This window comes from Pinus tabuliformis, chromosome 1_2 (genome assembly GCF_031772625.1).
Source record: "Pinus tabuliformis cultivar Carrire ecotype Pingquan chromosome 1_2, CPIR1, whole genome shotgun sequence".
NCBI lineage: Eukaryota > Viridiplantae > Streptophyta > Pinopsida > Pinales > Pinaceae > Pinus > Pinus tabuliformis.
In genome coordinates this window covers 794,254,576-794,273,018 of record NC_142298.1, presented here as the reverse complement: position 1 = coordinate 794,273,018, position 18,443 = coordinate 794,254,576, and the positions used below count along the sequence as shown (strand labels likewise).

The 18,443-nt window shown below is 33.8% G+C and overlaps 1 pseudogene; it reads left to right on the top strand.

The window, feature by feature from the left end:
* Nucleotides 1-15,491: 15,491 nt before the first annotated feature.
* LOC149208290 (F-box protein At5g46170 pseudogene) lies at nt 15,492-17,546 on the top strand (annotated as a pseudogene).
* Nucleotides 17,547-18,443: the final 897 nt, after the last annotated feature.

Below are 18,443 nucleotides of genomic sequence, written 5' to 3'. Positions count from 1 at the left end.
ATACTACCTCCATTCTAATCTCTTAGTGAAATAAATGGAACTACATTTTGTTTAGATTTCAAAAAAGTCATTTAAGAGAATTACTTTGCATTTCTTGCATCACATTGATATTTTTCGCATGATTTTCATTCCTCCTCATCTTGGTTGAATTTTGAAAAAATCATTTAGCATAATTACTTTATAAAAACTTCAGGATTTTGGGTGCCATAGGGGTTCTTGATGGTGTTGAATCCATTTCCACCATTAAAAAAAAGATTCAAACACTCCAACATTCTTTTTTTTGAAATTTTTTTTACCGGATTCTGGCAATAAATTTGTCGTTTGGGCGAATTTGTGGCTTCGATGGACAACAACATTGGAATAATATTGTGCAGTCTATTTTATCTCACCAATAGCCTCGACAATCACACAAAATAACACAAAAACCACAGTAATAGTTCGTCACGCGCATCTTCCATAAACAAAACAAGAATTATAATAATAAATATATCATTGACTAGCCACAAACATGGTTTCTCAAAAAGGCAATGTGATAGAAATGTTTGCCTACTTTAAATGTCTTTTTGCAATGTGATGGCAGAGTTGGAACTGACTTTTCCAATGCTTGAAATATAACGCCAATGGCCTTGATATGCATCTCTTAAGGCCTTTCGGTGACGAGCACACCAATGTCAAAGAAACGTTGGAGTATGCATTCACACTATGTAAAATTAAATAGGGTGAAATGTTAGCATGTAAAATTGTGAAAATCTTGATTATTATTTTGAAATTCTATATTTAAAATTAACTAGGGTGTAAGATTTAGAGGTTTTTTTATTACAAATTTTGTGTGCATGTAAAGTTTTAGTAAAAATGAATATTTGTTTGTCATCATTATGGTGAATGTAATTAAATATATTTAGTTATTTATATGCTATAAATAAAAATATATGATTATTTGTGTTATTGAAATTATTTAGCTGATTTCAAATTCTAAAATTTAATTATGAATTTGTTTTTGGCTTTATTCTTGTGGAGATGATCTTCCCAACCATCTATTCCTTTGGTGTATCTTTGCACCTTTTGGGGCAATTGTTAGTCTTAACTCCTATGTAAACATTTGATCCCAATATGTTTAACATTTTGACTAGGTCAAATAAAATAAAATAAAAATAATAAAGTAAAAAACATAAAATTAATAAGTATATTTATAATTAGAATTATAAATATTTTTAATTAATTTTAATTAGCAATTAAACCAACCTAGATCCATCTTAATTCTAGATCTACCAAGCGCCGAAATGGATCAAATGTCTTTTCACTTTAAAAGAGGATTGCATCTTAAAATATTTGATCCCTCTCAACGCTTGGTAGATCCAAAATTAAGATGAACCTAGGCTGGTTGATAATTATAATTAGTAATTATTTTGTTTTGTTTTGTTTTATTTATGTAATTTAACCGAGTCAAAATGTTAAACAAGAAATTATGTTACAACATCTCTACCATACTGGGCTAGAGAGCACCTCTCGGTGCGATTAATTTTAATATTTTAAAAAAGATAAACATATATTATTAATATCTATTTAAATTAATTTGATTTGTCAAATATTTGTTGGATTTTTTAATGGTTAAATGAAATCAATTTTAAGAGGTTTAAATATAATAATTATAATATAAGTCAATATACCAACCTAGATCCATCTTAACTTCTGATCTACCAAGAATGATCAAATTTCTTTTCATTCTAAAAGAGGTTTGCATCTCAAGAGATTTAATCCCTCTCGACGCTTGGTAGATCCGAAGTTAAGATGGACCTAGGCTGGTTGATAATTATAATTAGTAGTTATTTTATTCTATTTTATTTTTAATTTATGTAATTTGACCAAGTCAAAACGTTAAACAAGAAATTACGTTACAACATCTCTACCAGTCTAGGTTAAAGAGCGTCTCTCAGTGCAATTTTAGTAAACATATCTTATTAATATCTATTTAAATTAATTTGATTTGTCAAATATTTGTTGGATTTTTTAAAAGATTAAATGAAATCAATTTTAAGAGGTTTAATACCTTTTTTTTCCTCATGGGGTGAGTTAAAAGTTTCACATTTTTAATTATTTTTTCTAAAATTCGATGATTTAGGCTGTCTTAGAATTGACCAAAACCCCCATAGGAAAAGTTCAATGGGAAAAATTCCCAACATAGCATTGGAATTTTGGCTTCTAGCTGTTCCAATCAAATTTAGGATGAAATATGGCTAGAAAAAGTGAGTTCCCTCGCCAAAATTCCCAACATGCCATTGAAATTTAGACTTCTAACATTGTTCCAATTGGATTTGGAATGAAATTTGACAAGAAAAATAAGGTGGTTTGAGTGCCCCTTATCCCATGCTCCTCTCTCTCACTCATATATATAAGGAGCTTTACACTTTAAAGGGTTTGAACCTATGTTGTTTGCATAACGACACCCCATCCTAATTAGTAACCCATAAACCATTAGATACAATATAGTGAATATAATTATAAGTAATTAAAGTGATCACTATATGAGTTACATTGACTATTGCTTCTTCAATTTTGATGTTTAGATTAAAAAGCATGAGATAACCATAATATTTAAAATTGAAAACACCTTCCAACTTACCATTCAATGAACGAGCAATAAACAAACACAAATAATTTATCCAAGTTAGATTTTTTTTCCAATGAAACTTGCCAAAAAACCTAAGTAATGATTTCCTACATTCTTGGATGACATCTCTAATAAACTTGTTAACATAAACTAGTGCATCTCAACTTGTTGGATTCAAATTGGAACTATGTCGACAAAAAGATAACTAGATGCCCAATAACATTAGCAACAACAAGTTGAAATAACCCCTTGGACTTCAAACAATCTAGATTTTGTAATTATTGTGATTTAATAATTGATGTTGCAAATATTATTGTGTAAAAGTTATGTAATAACACCCATAAATGTTGTGGAGGTTCCTTTGTATGGTAAAAGGAAGATTATCAAACACCTCTTTTGAAAATGCAAGTTTGCCAAGTCAGCTAGTATTGGGCATATATGTTATGTTCTAGACTCCTCCCACTTCTGCATCTTGAGAAGTTGTCTTTTTGGATAATTGTTTGTTTTCTTTTTTTCTTTTTAAGCAAAATGCTATAGTCACACTTTCCAATAATCTAATACATCAGGTTTTTAGATACATCTAATAAAAGTTTGTTCTTGCTCAAAATTACATCCTTCCTATAGATTGCTCTGTTAACTAAACTAGTTAATTGGTTCAAAATGATTCTAAAAGTATATATCCTAATATAGACTCCTAACACTAAATAGACTTTACAATATACTTAAAAAGACATTACAATACATTTAAATGATAGAATTAAGAAAGTTTAAGCTTGGTGTTCGTGGTGGTCTAACTAACAATATCTTTGCCCATATCAAGAAGACACTGCTGCATAGTTTCTCCCTCCTTATTAGTAGTTGGCTCAATAGACAAGTCAACCTGAGCTTCAACCATGCTTTAATAACTCAATAACTCATTTACAACCAACTTGAAATGAGCATTTCTCTGCCTTAATTCTTGGATTTCGTGGCCTTGAAAGCTTACTATTTCCATAGTCAAAGCTTCCTCCTTGTCTCTCACATTTTCTTGAGCTTCAATTTACACTGCAATGCTAGCACTGACTCATTAGTCTTCTAAAGACAATTTCTTGATTCATCAATTACCTCTTTAACTTGAAATTTCACACCTAGAGCATCTCTCCTCATGCTTATGCCCCCAATTCATTACAAATTCCTACAACAAACCAACAATAAATCCTTATCTGCCAAATCGATAAAAGCACTCACAAATTTGTCCTTGCAACAATTGATTTTTCCTAAATTCCCAACTAGTCTCCTCAATTATCCCAACAAACCTTCCATTTTCTTGCAAACAACAAGACCAAGCTAGAGCGAACCTCCTTCCTCCCAATGATCCCAGAAAAAAAGCCCACAAAAGTCACGAAAGACCATGCTCAAAACAAATATCAACACAACCACCCAACAAACTAGAAGATGTGCATCCTCAAAATTAAAAGAATTACAAATATCAAAAAAGATTCAACTCATGCCATCATAGCCAAGAGCGCAACACATAATGAAATTTCCCACTCATGTTGGTGATAAAGCGAGGGGATGATTGATTAAACCTCCCTCACAACTTATATAATAGGGAGCACCCTCCTTGCATGAAGACATGACAAGAAAACATACCAGATGACATCCCCTTTGGGTGACATGCATGTTCCCAATAATTCAATTCTTTCATGATTATTCAAAAGGATTTTTCTTTTCTTTTCTAAATTGGTTTCCATTTAAATTATAGCAATAAATTCCTACATACACTTTATTTATTTAGCATTTAACATGTTATAATAATTTATTAAAATTGACATTTGAGTGTGTGGATTTTTAGAGTTAGAGTTACTTAATTAATTTGTTTCAATTGATTAATCTTAAATTTAATTCTTTAATCAAATTAATTATTTGATCTATTTAATTATTAATTTAAAATATAAATATTTTACTTAATTTATTTTTGACTTAAGACATTTTCAAAATCCTTTTTTTTTCTCAAAACTAGCCATTTATTTAACCCTTAAATATCTAAGGGTCTCTACATTAATCTCATTCCTACGTACACTTTATTTATTTAGCATTTAACATGTTATAATAATTTATTAAAATTGACATTTGAGTGTGTGGACTTTTAGTTAGAATTAATTAATTAATTGTTTCAATTGATTAATATTAAAATTAATTATTTAATCAAATTAATTATTTGATTTATTTAATTATTAATTTAAAATATAAATATTAAAATTTTAAATATTTTACTTAATTTATTTTTGACTTAAGACATTTTCAATTTTTTTTTTCAAAACTAGCCATTTATTTAACCCTTAAATATCTAAGGGTCTCTACATTAATCTCTCTATTTGATCTATTGCCTTGATCTGATTCTCCATCTTGTCCTGGCGATGAACCATATTGGATGATTCGAAATGCGTCAACATATTTCTTATAATGTGATTTTCACCGAAAAAGTTTCTCATATTAAAATTTATGTTGTCGTTTTTTTTTTTTCTTTATGGAGAAACTATTGTTTTAATTAAGATACACAATTTCTAAAAAAAACAAAAGATTAACAACTAAAGTTGACTTTATTTTATTTTATTTTTAAAAATAAATAAATATATGTTCATCATCATTTCATATTTTTACACTATAATCATATTTTAAAAATTTAGTAAAATCACAACATGAGGATGGAAATGACTCATCTTGACACGTTGACTAGGATGATAAGATGGTGTACCTACTCTTTCATACACTATATGTAAATAAGATAGGATCATGAGATAAACATGGAAATGACTATAACACCAAACTTTCCAATTGCAAGGCGCAGGATCAAACTTTCCAATTGCCACTATAACACCAAGAGTATATCCAACAACCTACAAGCCGAATATACTAGGAATACATGACTTAGCCAGAATCGAGATATCATGTATTCACTACAAACAAAGCAACTCCCTAGGCCACCTATTCCTCTAGCCTCATCACAACAGACTTAACATGTCATTTTGAGGAATCGAACTTGAGTTGGAAAAAAATTAATAACCAATCTTAACCACTAGTTCTACCTTATTTGAAAATATGCTTATATCATTAACCAATAATATTTGCAATTATCTTCCCTTATCTTCCCTCCATTCAACTTAAATATGACAATTTGAAGGACATCTTTGCCATGGAATGAGTCCAATAATAACAATATCTCATCATGAAAATAAGGAAATATTCTATTTAAAAAAAAAACAAAAAAAAATAGATCCTTGAGATTCTTATCCCCTTTATTATCCTCAAGAGGCACTTTAGATCAAGGGAGGCCAATGCCTCACCTTCTGATCCTTCCACAGATCCCTTCTTGGATTTCCTCAGTGGACAATTTGTAGCAAAATGGCCCACCTCATGACAACGAAAGCATCGCACGTTCGATTTGTCAAACTTCTTCTCACCTTGGGAATAACTGGATTGGGAAAGAGAATCCTTCTCCTTCACCTTCTTCGCCTTACTCGCTAAGGCGCGGTTTTCTTCATCCTCCATGGATGAAGAACCATCTCTGGTGCTTCTTCTTATCTCCTCCTGCATCAGATCCGACCAAAATCGTTCCTAATCTGGCAGTTTCTCTCTTCCATTAACCGAGTCCTGGTAGCTATGCCAGCTCTTAGGAAGACCGAGGAGTGCAAGACTCACCATGTCATTATCAACAGTCGTGATCCCTACACTTCCAAGCTCATCCTTGCATGTGGTGAGCTTGTTCAGATACGTAGAGATCGTGTCACCCTTTTCACACTTGATCTTTCGAAGCTTGTCTTTCAGCGCCAGCTTCCTCTGATCACTGCTATTCTGATATAGATCTTTCAATGTTTTCCACATTGAAAACGGCGTCTCCTTCCCATTGAGACTCGAGACTATGTGGTCTCGAACTCCCTCCAGAAGGATTCTCCTTGCTCTAGCCACACATTTCTTCCATTTTTCCAATTGAGTAACATCAGACGGCTTGGGGACTTCTTGATCAATGAAGTCCTTTAGATTGTTATCCTCTAATACTGCTTCCATGCGATCCTTCCAGGCTATATAATTCGAGCTGCCATCAAGGGCATACTTGAGTCTTAAACCACTGAACGCCATAGGTGAAATGGAGATGTGATAAGAACTCGATTTCTATATTCAGGAATCACAAACTTCGAACTTCTCCCTTCTTGTATGCTGTTCTTCCTTGATCACCTTTGCTCTGATATCATGTAGAAATTCCCAACTTTGTAGATCACTTGATAATGCAATATACTAAAGAAAAATACTTGATCTACTTCTACAACCAATTATGCAGAAGCTTAATCGAATTGAGCAAGATCAATTGAACACATATAACTGATAAGGAGAAACCAATCACACATAACACAAAAGAAATAACCCCGAGAAAGCCTCAACCTAAAACCCCAACTCTGTATTATCATACAAGTGGAAATATAGTTTGGATTACAAAAGGAATCAACTCACAAGCTATCCTGCTCTCTCTGCAATCCCTCTGCTGCTAATAGATAGTCAAAGACATCTCTCAAACCTTCTCCTCTGCCCTCCAAGCCTCCTATTTCTTTGCGCAATTTTCCTTGGGGTCCAGTGCAGCCACTTGTGTGAATTGGCCTCTTCACACACTCACTAACCTCTGATCTCAACTAGGTCTCTGTTTGAACTGACATGCATAAGTTATTCATGAGATAATATTCAGTTATCTGAAGTGCAACAGTTATATGAAAGCATGCATTAACTAACTGAACTCACAATTAATTTAAACAAACTGTTTAAATCAATCTAACTGGACTTGACTCAGTTAATTGAGCCAACTAATTACAACTCAAATTAGAACCCATCATTATCTCTTTAACTGATGGATAAATTCCTCAATTAATAGAGAAACTATTGCATGTCCTCACATAGACTTCATGTTTGATTTTTCACAACTACTTAACTCATGGTGAATTAATTTATTTATTTTCAAACAAGCATTAAGTTCAAATTCGAATTTTACTTCCTATTTTAGTCTAGGGACTGACTAAAATTGGAATCCATCCCGAACTGCTAAAAATAACAATGATATTTTTAGCATTTCCATTTTTCATTCCCTGTTTCTCAATCCAGCACTGGTACCCAAACTACTATTTATAGTAGTGCTATTTAGCATTTCTTGTTGCCATTTTCAACACTTACTATTTCCATAGTCAAAGCTTCCTCCTTGTCTCTCACATCTTCTTGAGTTTCGTTTACACTGCAATGCTAACATTGACTCATTAGTCTTCTAAAGACACAATTTCTTGATTCATCAACTACCTCTTTAACTTTGAAATTTCACACCTAGAACATCTCTCCTCATGCTTATGCCCCCAATTCATTACAAATTCCTACAACAAACCAACAAAAAATCCTTATCTGCCAAATCGATAAAAGCACTCACAAAATTGTCCTTGCAATAATTGATTTTTCCTGAATTCCCAACTAGTCTCCTCAATTATCCCAACAAACCCTCTGTTTTCTTGCAAATAACAAGACTAAGCTAGAGCGAACCTCCTTTCTCCCAATGATGCCACAAAAAGGGCCCACCAAAGTCATAAAAAACCATGCTCAAAACAAGTATCAACACAACCACCCAACAAACTAGAAGATGTGCATCCTCAAAATTAAAAGAATTACAGTGATCAAAGATTATTCAACCCATGCCATCATAGACAAGAGTGCAACACATAATGAAATTTCCCACTCATGTTGGTGATAAAGCGAGGGGATGGTTGATTAAACCTCCCTCACAACTTCCTATGATAGGGAGCACCCTCCCCTGCATGAATACATGACAAGAAAACATACGAGATGACATCCCCTTTAGGTGACGTGCATGTTCCCAATAATTCAATTCTTTCATGATTATTCAAAAGGATTTTTCTTTTCTTTTTTAAATTGGTTTCCATTTAAATTATAGCAATAAATTCCTACATACACTTTATTTATTCAGCATTTAACATGTTATAATAATTTATTAAAATTGATATTTGAGTGTGTGGACCTTTACAGTGAGAATTAATTAATTAATTTGTTTCAATTGATTAATCTTAAATTTAATTATTTAATCAAATTAATTATTTGATTTATTTAATTATTTATTTAAAATATAAATATTAAAATTTTAAATATTTCACTTAAGACATTTTCAAAATCTTTTTTTTTTTCAAAACTAGCCATTTATTTAACCCTTAAATATCTAAGGGTCTCTACATTAATCTCATTCCTACCTACACTTTACTTATCTAGCATTTAACATGTTATAATAATTTATTAAAATTGACATTTGAGTGTGTGGACTTTTAGTTAGAATTAATTAATTAATTTGTTTCAATTGATTAATCTTAAATTTAATTATTTAATCAAATTAATTATTTGATTTATTTAATTATTAATTAAAATATAAATATTAAAATTTTAAATATTTTACTTAATTTATTTTTGATTTAAGACATTTTCAAATTTTTTTTTCAAAACTAGCCGTTTATTTAACCTTTAAATATCTAAGGGTCTCTACATTAATTTCTCTATTTGATCTATTGCCTTGATCTGATTCTCCATCTTGTCCTGGCAATGAACCATATTGGATAATTCGAAACGCGTCGACATATTTCTTATGATGTGATTTTCACCGAAAAGTTTCTCATATTAGAATTTATGTTGTCATTTTTTTTTCTTTATGGAGAAACTATTGTTTTAATTAAGATACACAATTTCTAAAAAAACGAAAGATTAACAACTAAAATTGACTTTAATTTATTTTATTTTAATTTTGATTTTTAAAAATAAATAAATATGTTCATCATCATTTCATATTTTTGCACTATAATCATATTTTAAAAATGTAGTAAAATCACAACATGAGGATGGAAATGACTCATCTTTGACACACCGACTAGAATGATAAGATGGTGTACCTACTCTTTAATACACTATATGTAAATAAGATAGGATCATGAAATAAACATGGAAATGACTCATCTAATGCATTGATAAGATAAGTACTTGTATTTTTTTTTAAACTATGATGAATCAATAACTTGTTGGAGTAATTTGTGAAAGGTCCAGGATCAAACTTTCCAACTGCCACTATAACACCAAGAGTACCTCCAACAACCTACAAGCCGAATATACTAGGAATACATGACTTAGCCAGAATCGAGATATCATGTATTCACTACAAACAAAGCAACTCCCTAGGCCACTTATTCCTCTAGCCTCATCACAACAGACTTAACATGTCATTTTGAGGAATCGAACTTGAGTTGGAAAAAAATTAATAACCAATCTTAACCACTCGTTCTACGTTATTTGAAAATATACTTATATCATTAACCAATAATATTTGCAAGTGTCTTCCCTTATCTTCCCTCCATTCAACTTAAATATGACAATTTGAAGGACATCTTTGCCATGGAATTAGTCCAATAATAACAGTATCTCATTATGAAAATAAGGAAATATTTTATTTAAAAAAAAAAAAAAAAAAAAAATAGATCCTCGAGATTCTTCTCCTCTTTATTATCCTCAAGAGGCACTTTAGATCAAGGGAGGCCAATGCCTCACCTTCTAATCCTTCCACAGATCCCTTCTTGGATTTCCTCAGTGGACAATTTGTAGCAAAATGGCCCACCTCATGACAACGAAAGCATCACACTTTCGATTTGTCAAACTTCTTCCCACCTTGGGAATAACTGGATTGGGAAAGAGAATCCTTCTCCTTCCCCTTCTTCACCTTACTCGCTAAGGCACAGTTTTCTTCATCCTCCATGGATGAAGAACCATCTCTGGTGCTTCTTCTTATCTCCTCTTGCATCAGATCCGACCAAAATCATTCCCAATTTGGCAGTTTCTCTCTTCCATTAACCGAGTCCTGGTAGCTATGCCAACTCTTAGGAAGACCGAGGAGTGCAAGACTCACCATGTCATCATCAGTTGTCGTGATCCCTACACTTCCAAGCTCATCCCTGCATGTGGTGAGCTTGTTCAGATATGTAGAGATCGTGTCACCCTTTTCACACTTGATCTTCCGAAGCTTGTCTTTTAGCGCCAACTTCCTCTGATCACTGCTATTCTTGATATAGATCTTTCAATGTTTTCCACATTGAAAACGGTGTCTCCTTCCCATGGAGACTCGAGACTATGTGGTCTCGAACTCCCTCCAGAAGGATTCTCCTTGCTCTAGCCACACATTTCTTCCATTCCGCCAATTAAGTAGCATCAATCAGCTTGGGGACTTCTTGATCAATGAAGTCCTTTAGATCGTTATCCTCTAATACTGCTTCTAAGCGATCCTTCCAGGCTATATAATTCGAGCTGCCATCAAGAGCATACTTGAGTCTTAAACCACTGAACGCCATAGGTGAAATAGAGATGTGATAAGAACTCGATTTTTATATTCAGGAATCACAAACTTCGAACTTCTCCCTTCTTGTATACTGTTCTTCCTTGATCACCTTTGCTCTGATACCATGTAGAAATTCCCAACTTTATAGATCACTTGATAATGCAATATACTAAAGCAAAATACTTGATCTACTTCTACAACCAATTATGCGGAAGCTTAATCGAATTGAGCAAGATCAATTGAACACATATAACTGATAAGGAGAAATCAATCACACATAACACAAAAGAAATAACCCCGAGAAAGCCTCAGCCTAAAACCCCAACTCTGTATTATCATACAAGTGGAAATATAGTCTGGATTACAAAAAGAATCAACTCACAAGCTATCATGCTCTCTCTGCAATCCCTCTGTTGCTCATAGATAGTCAAAGGCCTCTCTCAAACCTTCTCCTCTGCCCTCCAAGCCTCCTATTTCTTTGTGTAATTTTCCTTGGGGTCCAGTGCAGCCACTTGTGTGAATTGGCCTCTTCACACACTCACTAACCTCTGATCCAACTACACAATCCTGAAGGAGATAAATCCTTCTCCATGGATGAGCTTCCTTTATAGGAAAAATCCATCCAAATGATAGTACACTGTCCCTCCTCTGATCTCAACTAGGTCTCTATTTGAACTGACATGCATAAGTTATTCATGAGAGAATATTCAGTTATCTGAAGTGCAGCAGTTATATGCAAGCATGCATTAACTAACTGAACTCACAATTAATTTAAACAAATTGTTTAAATCAATCTAACTGGACTTGACTCAGTTAATTGAGCCAACTAATTACAACTCAAATTAGAACTCATCCTTATCTCTTTAACTGATGGATAAATTCCTCAATTAATAGAGAAACTATTGTATGTCCTCACATAGACTTCATGTTTGATTTTTCACAACTAATTAACTCATGGTGAATTAATTAATTTATTTTCAAACAATTATTAAGTTCAAATTCGAATTTTACTTCCTATTTTAGTCTAGGGACTGACTAAAATTGGAATCCATCCCAAACTGCTAAAAATAGCAATGATATTTTTAGCACTTCCATTTTTCATTCCCTGTTGCTCAATCCAACACTGGTACCCAAACTGCTATTTATAGCAGTGCTATTTTTAGCATTTCTTGTTGCTATTTCCATAGTTAAAGCTTCCTCCTTGTCTCTCACATCTTCTTGAGCTTCATTTACACTGCAATGCTAACATTGACTCATTAGTCTTCTAAAGACACAATTTCTTGATTCATCAACTACCTCTTTAACTTTGAAATTTCACACCTAAAGCATCTCTCCTCATGCTTATGCCCCCAATTCATTACAAATTCCTACAACAAACCAACAAACAATCCTTATCTGCCAAATTGATAAAAGCACTCACAAAATTGTCCTTGCAATAGTTGATTTTCCCTGAATTCCCAACTAGTCTCCTCAATTATCCCAACAAACCCTCCGTTTTCTTGCAAACAACAAGACTAAGCTAGAGTGAACCTCCTCCCTCCCAATGATGCCACAAAAAAGGCCCACCAAAGTCATAAAAAACCGTGCTCAAAACAAGTATCAACACAACCACCCAACAAACTAGAAGATGTGCATCCTCAAAATTAAAAGAATTACAGTTATCAATGATTATTCAACCCATGCCATCATAGACAAGAGTGCAACACAATGAAATTTCCCACTCATGTTGGTGATAAAGCGAGGGGATGGTTGATTAAACCTCCCTCACAACTTCCTATGATAGGGAGCACCCTCCCCTGCATGAATACATGACAAGAAAACATACGAGATGACATCCCCTTCGGGTGACATGCATGTTCCCAATAATTCAATTCTTTCATGATTATTCAAAAGGATGTTTCTTTTCTTTTCTAAATTGGTTTCCATTTAAATTATAGCAATAAATTCCTACAGACACTTTATTTATTTAGCATTTAACATGTTATAATAATTTATTAAAATTGACATTTGAGTGTGTGGACTTTTATAGTTAGAATTAATTAATTAATTTGTTTCAATTGATTAATCTTAAATTTAATTATTTAATTAAATTAATTATTTGATTTATTTAATTATTAATTTAAAATATAAATATTAAAATTTTAAATATTTTATTTAATTTATTTTTGACTTGACATTTTCAAAATCTTTTTTTTTTCAAAACTTTGTTTAACCCTTAAATATCTAAGGGTCTCTACATTAATCTCATTCCTACATACACTTTATTTATTTAGCATTTAACATGTTATAATAATTTATTAAAATTGACATTCGAGTGTGTGGACTTTTAGTTAAAATTAATTAATTAATTTGTTTCAATTGATTAATCTTAAATTTAATTATTTAATCAAATTAATTATTTGATTTATTTAATTTTAATTTAAAATATAAATATTTTACTTAATCTATTTTTGATTTAAAATACAATTTTTTTTTTCAAAACTAACCATTTATTTAACCCTTAAATATCTAAGGGTCTCTACATTAATCTCTCTATTTGATCTATTGGCTTGATCTAACCCTTAAATATCTAAGGGTCTCTACATTAATCTCTCTATTTGATCTATTGCCTTGATCTGATTCTCCATCTTGTCTTGGCGATGAACCATATGGGATGATTCGAAACGCGTCGACATATTTCTTATGATGTGATTTTCACCGAAAAAGTTTCTCATATTAGAATTTATGTTGTCATTTTTTTTTTTTATGAAGAAAGTATTGTTTTAATTAAGATACACAATTTCTAAAAAAAAACGAAGGATTAACAACTAAAATTGACTTTATTTTATTTTATTTTAATTTTAATTTTTAAAAATAAATAAATATATGTTCATCATCATTTCATATTTTTGCACTATAATCATATTTTAAAAATTTAGTAAAAGCACAACATGAGGATGGAAATGACTCATCTTGACACACCGACTAGGATGATAAGATGGTGTACCTACTCTTTAATATGCTATATGTAAATAAGATAGGATCATGAGATAAACATGGAAATGACTCATCTAATGCATTGATAAGATAAGTACTTGTATTTTTTTTAAACTATGGTGAATCAGTAACTTGTTGGAGTAATTTGTGCAAGGTCCAGGATCAAACTTTCCAACTACCATTGTAACACCAAGAGTATATTCAACAACCTACAAGCTAAATATACTAGGAATACATGACTTAGAAAAAATCGAGATATCTTGTATTCACTACAAACAAAGTAACTCCCTAGGCCACCTATTCCTCTAACCTCATCACAATATACTTAACATGTCATTTTGAAAAATTGAACTTGAGTGGAAAAGAAATTAATTAGCTACCTTAACCACTCGTTCTACCTTATTTGAAAATATACTTATATCATTAACCAATAATATTTACAAGTATCTTCCCTTATCTTCCATCCATTCAACTTAAATAAATTAATAATATTTACGTTAATAATATTTACAAGTATCTTCCCTTATCTTCCCTCCATTCAACCTAAATATGACAATTTGAGGGACATCTTTGCCATGAATTGGTCCAATAATAAGAATACCTTATTATGAAAATAAGGAAATATTTTATTAAAAAAAAAAAAAAGGTATAGATACTTGAGATTCTTCTCCTCTTTATTCCTTCCATTCAACTTATCCTCTTTATTCCTTCCATTCAACTTAAATATGACAATTTGAGGGACACCTTTGCCATGGAATTGGTCCAATAATAACAATACCTTAGTATGAAAATAAGGAAATATTTTATTTAAAAAAACAAAAAAGAGTATAGATCCTTGAGATTCTTCTCCTCATTATCCTCAAGAGGCACTTTAGATCAAGGACTCTTGGAACCAACTTTTTTATGTGACAACTGGCAAAGTTTATTATAAGGCCCATACCCACATGAAGAAAGATGAAAGCTAGAAAAGAAGATCCTACATGACCGTTTGCCTCCAATCTTTCAACAAGACAAGGTGCCCTTGTTTATGAGAGACACATACTAGCAAGGGGGACAGGGAGGTCAGGACCCTAATGTGCTGATTGATCAAATGGTATTATTTAACCTTATAGTGACCTAGGCCAGGTTGTTAGGGTGGGGGACCATGGCCCTAGAAACGAGTACATCCAACATATGGAACAAACATATGCCGAATTATGGGCAATTGAATGGATAATTACAAATCATTTTGTTGCGTTAAGATTCCCGATGGCAACCGGCGGGAATACCGCTGAGAATCGCCACCTGCCCGGAAGTCCACTGCCGGTTGGCTGACAAAGCAACCGTTAATACCCCAACCAGATGTCCGGGCACCTGGTTGACACGTGTGCCACTAACACAGCTCTAACCCAGACTAACCCGCCGAGTTGTCGGTTATTTGTCAGTCTAACTTTACCCAAGGCAGGGGTTAACGGGCTTGGAAGCGAACAAAACCCTAGGAGATAAAAAAATATCTTTAATCAGCACGAGAAGTTAGGCGTTCGTGGGCACCGGAAGCTGTGTTGTGTTGACCGGTTTCTAGTCGCATGGAGTAGTTGGCCGGGGCTTGTCAAAACCGGATGGATGAGAGAATTGGCATTTCAATTGTGTGCGTGGTCGCGGGGTCGAGGCGCGTTCTAGAAGCCCGGTTGCTTCGTCGATGGAGGCCATTTCCAGGTGAGTGATACAACGGCCGTTTAATATTTGCAGTGTGGGGGTTTCTTTAATAAGAAGGTCCGCCTTTAGCCGGCAGATAATGAAGTTTCGGCTTTTTCTTTGCAAGAAACCCCCCGGTGTTTGAATACTTCTTTTTTCCAGATGCTTGTCCTCGTGGAGTTTGCGTATAGGATCCGGGGTTTTGACATATAAATCGACACACTTAGCAGTAGGCTGATAGATTTAGAGGCATATATCATTATGTATCTCGAGTTCTCTCCCCGTAATTATTCACAGATGGGAGGAAGGCCTAGGGTTTGTGAAATGAGCGACAGCGATGATCACATGGATCGGCTACCCGATTCTTTGCTGCTGCTGATCTTTAATAAGTTGGATGATATTAAGTCTCTGGGGAGGTGTTGTGCTGTTTGTAAGAGGTTTAATACCCTGGTTCCGCAGGTGGATAACGTGATTGTTAAGGTTGATTGCGTGATATCTGGGGACGAGAATGGATTGAATGTTAAGGGTAAGGGGATTTTTGGACATCTGATGAGATTTGTGCTGGGGAGTATTGTTAAGCCCTTGCAGGCTTTGCAACAGTTTCTGGGGCACAAGAGGGCTATTTTAGAGGAGATTTCGCATCATTCGCCTGGTGAAGTGCTGAGGAACTTTAAGGAGATTAAGCATCTGAGGATCGAGTTACCTGGTGGGGAATTGGGGATCGAGGATGGGGTTCTCTTGAAATGGAAGGCTGAATTTGGGACCACGCTGGAGAGTTGTGTGATTCTGGGAGCCTCGTCCCTAGCAAAGAAGGGGAAGAAGAGCAATCTGTGTCTTAATAATTCGGAGGCAGAAAGTGTTGTCGATGGCGAAAACTTGGTCTCTGTGGAAGATGGCAATGGGAACGGCAATGGCAATAATGGAAATGGCAGCGGTGGCGGCATTCCAGAACCGTTCTACACGAATGGGGGTTTGAAGTTGCGTGTGGTTTGGACGATAAGCTCTCTCATCGCAGCTTCTGCCAGGCATTTTCTGCTACAACAGATCATTTGCGATCACCCTTCTCTAGAGAGCCTTGTTCTCACTGATTGCGATGGTCAGGGTATGCTATGTATGGGAAAACAGCAGCTGTGCGAGTTTAGAGAGAAACCGTTGGTGGCTTCTGCATCGTCCAATCGGACGCAAGTTCCGGCATTGAATATGAAGTTGTGGTATGCTCAATCTCTTGAGCTTCCAGGTGGTATGAGGATGGAGGGAGCTACGCTCGTTGCTATCAGGCCTAGTGATCGGCCAATGGTGAAGAAGGACACTGATGCTTTTATTGCTGGCTCTTTCGAAGAGCCATTTAAAACAGCAGCAAAAGCTCTAGCCAAAGGAAGGACTTATCTCTTGGAAATGAATTCATTCTAGTAGAGTACTCTGAAGCGGGAAGCAGTTAATTTTAGCAATTCTAACCTCTATTGTATAGTGCTTTCTGCCTCGATCCCCTTTTTTATTTTCTTGATGTGCATATTTTCTTGTTTACTTCTCACCAAGGATGAGGCTTTTGAGCTTCCATACTGTTTAGTCAATGCTCAAAGTATCGTAATCCAAGAAGATTGAGCAAATAGCGTGAAACTAACTTATCTCTAACCAACACAGTGTCTTGTCTTAGAAAACTTACAAGTATGCGTTGGGTTCCTCCTTCTCTTTGCAAGAGGATTATTTTAGCAACTTGTTTCTTGCTGTTGCAGTGCTGCCCTTGTCCGCCTCTTAAAAAAATACTGCTATCATTGCCACTGGTTGTGTCAACTACGTTGAAATTCACCAACGTGATGAGGATATGCTGTAAATGCTGAGATCTTCTTTCTAGCAATGTAAATTATATTGAAACTTGTAATATGATGTTCAATTATTGATCAACCTTATTGTTTTGTGCTTGAAAATTTTCACAAGGGCCGCTGACTATCCTCTGGCTAGGTTTCACTGTTACAGTGTTGTTTATGGGAAGGTTTAGACTATAGATTACTGGTTTGAGAGCGAAGTTGTCTGGCAAGATGAACTTGAGCAGTTTGTAACTTTGTTCGAAGTCATGCATATTGGGCATGTGATTGATCCATTTCTGAAGGTTAGTTTTCGAACAGTGGCTGGATTTGGGGCCCAATTTTATTATGGTAGTAAATTTAAAGAATTAACAAGTCTGTATTTTAAAACATGTGAAGCCAATTTGAAAAGACAGCTAGAGATGTTATGGATATAAGCGTTGATATTCAGTTATTAGAATGTGAGATGTAAGAGACCTTTAATTTCAATTTACTTACAACTTACAACTTACAAGCTGATCGCTTTGTCCCTGTTTTTTATTTGTTATTAGATTAATCATTAAATTGAATTTGGGTTTTTTTTCTGTTTATTTTTTTGGTCCTACATATGGTTTTGATGTCAATTTGAATGAGGCTACAACAAACTGTTATATTACTTGTTAACTGTAAGGGGAACAATAATTCCAATATCTTAATTGTGATGTGGATATTAGGAGTTCTAAGACTTTCTGTGATTATATGGGTTGCGTGTAGGTTGGAAGAATTTGTTATTGGACATTTCAAAATGTTCTCCCATATTTTTGGTTTCTTCTGGTATTAGATACAGATAATTAGTATATACTTCAGGTATTAGATACAAATGAAGTGTTAGGCAACTTGCTCTTGATGACAAAGATGAGAGTACAGGACGATGTTACCCTGCAGATGCTGGGAAACTTTACACTTATGTACTGCAGATATACATATTTATATTGACTTGGGGTGTTACCTGTATGGT